This window comes from Macrobrachium rosenbergii, chromosome 44 (assembly GCF_040412425.1).
Source record: "Macrobrachium rosenbergii isolate ZJJX-2024 chromosome 44, ASM4041242v1, whole genome shotgun sequence".
NCBI classification, from domain to species: domain Eukaryota; kingdom Metazoa; phylum Arthropoda; class Malacostraca; order Decapoda; family Palaemonidae; genus Macrobrachium; species Macrobrachium rosenbergii.
Genome location: NC_089784.1, coordinates 14,609,319 through 14,613,003, shown reverse-complemented (window position 1 = coordinate 14,613,003; position 3,685 = coordinate 14,609,319). Strand labels below are relative to the sequence as shown.

General features: G+C 33.8%; 1 non-coding gene across 1 annotated transcript; it reads left to right on the top strand.

The window, feature by feature from the left end:
• The first annotated feature begins 2,820 nt into the window (after nt 1–2,820).
• Nucleotides 2,821–2,892, top strand: TRNAQ-UUG (transfer RNA glutamine (anticodon UUG)). Its single transcript has one exon. It is a non-coding gene; the product is annotated as a tRNA-Gln (tRNA).
• The last annotated feature ends 793 nt before the right edge of the window (nt 2,893–3,685 follow it).

The following is a 3,685-nucleotide window of genomic DNA, read 5'->3' as shown; positions in this document are numbered from 1 at the left end:
ATTATTATTATTATTATTATTATTATTATTATTAGCCAACACACACACAGATAGCAATTTGTTATTGTACATATTCACTGCTTGTGTGAAAGTCCAACATATTGTTTACTTTTTTTTTATTATCACCATTATGCATTCTTTTAGTTTGCCTTATGCATGTAATACTTTTATCCTAGTTTCTTAGATTATTAACTATAATGATTTCCTATTTAGAATTCAGAAGGTTTCAAAAGATTTTGTTTTTTTTTTGCTTTGCATTCACACTTTTTAAAAAGTTGCCAGTGTTTACTGAGATTCTTTATGATATACAGATTTCATCCCAAAATGATCCCTTTTCATTTACATACGGATTATTTTATAAAGAGACGTAGATAAAGAGGAGCCATTGTTTTTTTGATTCTGTGTACTTTGTATCAAAGAGTAAACTCATGCAAATTACTTCCATAGCTATTTACACAAAGAAACATCAGTAAAAACGTTCATTCGTATACACACGTATATATACATACATATACACATACACACATATATACAGATATATATATATATATATATATATATATATATATATATATATATATATATATATATATATATATATATATATATATATATATATACTGTACATACATACACACACACACACACACACATATATATATATATATATATATATATATATATATATATATAATCACACATATATATATATATATATATATATATATATATATATATATATATATATATATATATATATATATATATAAATTGCAACCTAATGCAATACGGAAAGTTTTTGTTAAGGTTGAACGACATTTGAACAGAGTATTTTTAGGCATAACTTCTACTCGTTCTTCCCTTTTTTTTCCATTTCTTCTTCGGGTATTATTTGATAAAGAAGGGCAAAAGCGAATCGGAAATCAGCTTACAGCCAAAGCGACATCTCGCAGTAAGTCATTTCCCTGGGTAGCTGTAGAAAAATGACTTTAAACGTAATCTCCGGTAAAACAATCCATTCTGAAAGAAATGCATTTAATCGCTTTAAATTTAGTTCCATTTCAGTTTCATCTGAAACGGAAATTCTGCTCCAGCGACTGAAGTTTTGGATCTCTGTGATAAAAGAAGTGTTCTAGGCGGGTAGCAAAGTAATAACACCTACAGTATATGTATAAACACACCCATATCACATATGTATGCATGTATATATACATATACATATATATATATATATATATATATATATATATATATATATATATATATATATATATATATATATATATATATATATGTGTGTGTGTGTGTGTGTGTGTATGCGTGTTTATACATATACTGTAGGTGTTATGACTGGTACCCGCCTAGAACACTTCTTTTATCACAGAGATCCAAAACTTCAGTCGCTGGAGCGGAATTTCCGTTCCAGATGAAACTGAAATGGAACTAAATTTAAAGCGATTAAATGTAGCTCTTTCAGAGTGGATTGTTTTACCGGAGATTACGTTTAAAGTCTTTTTTCTACAGCTACACAGGGAAATGACTTACTGCCAGACGTCGCCATGGCTGTAAGCTGATTTCCAATTCACTTTTGCCTTGCTTCATCAAATAATACCCGAAGAAGAAGAAGAAAACATGGGAAGAACGAGTAGAAGTTATGCCTAAAAATATTCTGTTCAAATGCCGTTCAACCTTAAAGATAAAAAAAAAAAACTTTCCGTGGTGTCTTTGTAGGCCTTTATTGCGTTAGGTTGCGACGGCCCCTCATTCGTGGAATATTCATATCTGTTTTGTCACCCGTCTCATATTTCGCTTCAAATGGCCTTCAAGAGAGGTGATAAAACTCCTCGAAGTACCTCTGCAGTGGTGTTAAAATTTCCATCAACGTTCACCAGGCTTTCGCAGTCTATCATACTCATAGTCCTCACGCGAGGATGGACGAAGCTCTCTCGTTTAATGCGTTGCAGGATTCTTGAGCGTATGCAGGATGCATTAGATCTGGCTTCATTTCCATCTTCTGTGTGTGTGTGTGTGGGCGTGTGTGTATGTGTGTGTGTTTGATGCGCGACACTTCTGGAGGACTGATTCGGGATGAGAGAGTCGGCCTTTCTTAAAATGGAGAGCTTTTAAATGAAAGACATCTTTCTTCTTTTCTTAAATTAATGGATTTGGTCTATGGACAGAAACCGATTCAAGATAATAATGATTAATTTCAGACGAATGTTTTTGTGATATAAACTTTGGTATTCTTCGATCAGGGTTATGTTTATTCGTTTTTCCTTTATAAATGAAAGTGCTGGGCTAACTGACTGTGTCATTTCATCAGTGATTTTTATTTTCCTTATTCATATGATTTTTCCTCTTTTTTTTCTGTCAGAATGTGCTTTGTCGAAGTCAGAAGGTCAAGAGACGCTTCTGAATTGTTGTTAACATCAGCAAAACTAAAAGTTATGTGAATATCTGGTTTAATGGGGACTACAGGCTACTTAAAGGAATATGTGCAGAGCGTACCAGACCCCTACCGCTACTGCCAGGAGACCAAAGCCAGTCACTGGCGATCGACGCTGTAGCAGGTTCTCGTAAAACTCGTTCTCACTTCATCACTAAGACAGATCCATCGTTTCCTGTCCTTTTCTCTTTTCGTTAGTTGCTGGTTTATTGCCTCTCTCATTCTTTCTACTTTTTTAAGAGCTTCTTAAAATACAGAGGAGACGGTCGGAATATTGTAGCACCTTACACGACGGGAATAAAATCCTTTGCAACTCATCATGGTTTGATTAAAAGATATTTATGATATGATAAAGATTAATGATATATTCATATGGTTCCATGGTGTAATGGTTAGCACCCTGGACTTTGAATCCAGAGATCCGAGTTCGAGTCTCGGTGGAACCTGGTAATTTTAACAGATTTTGTTGAATGTTGATAGAACAATCGAACAATACCAATAGTGACTTTGATTGAAGCTTTGGAACTGGGTCCCGTGTATATAAAACAAAGCAGGAATGCTTCAGTTCATTCTCTCGGAGGGTAAAAGCATTAACCAGTCACGTGACTGATAAGACATTCAATAGTATGATGATCAATGGGATTCTTGAAGAGTGGACCATCAACAACGATAAAAAAATTAGATAGGTTATCTTTCGTAGATAATTATATCTGACTTCGCAGTTTGTGGGTCACTGAAGAACGAAACTGATAATCATGACAGATCACGGGTCAACGACCTCGTGACACCTGCCAGGCCGCCACTTCCTACATGAACACTACGGAAAATCCGCAATCCTCATGTCGCTCATTTTGCCAACTTAGCCCTTTCTCTCTATTATCTTGCCTTCGAATTCCTTCTGTGCCTTTTTTTCTGAATTATATAATCTATCAAATTTACAGGCGACCCATATTTTTTCCTTTCCACTTTTGAGTATATTTGGCTTTTATATATTATTCAGTGATGAAACCTATTCTTATGGAACAAGCCCACATGGGCCATTGACTTGAAATTCATTAGGAAGAGTTAAGAGGAAGTAAAGTGAAATACAGATAGAAGAGTTCCCACTTATCCAAAAAAAAAAAAATAATAATATATAGATAAATAGATAAAAAGGTATTAAAATGCAAGAAGAATAGTATTAGTGTAGTAATGCATTGCATTTTCTTTTGAACTTCTGAAGTTCCAATTGCACGACAT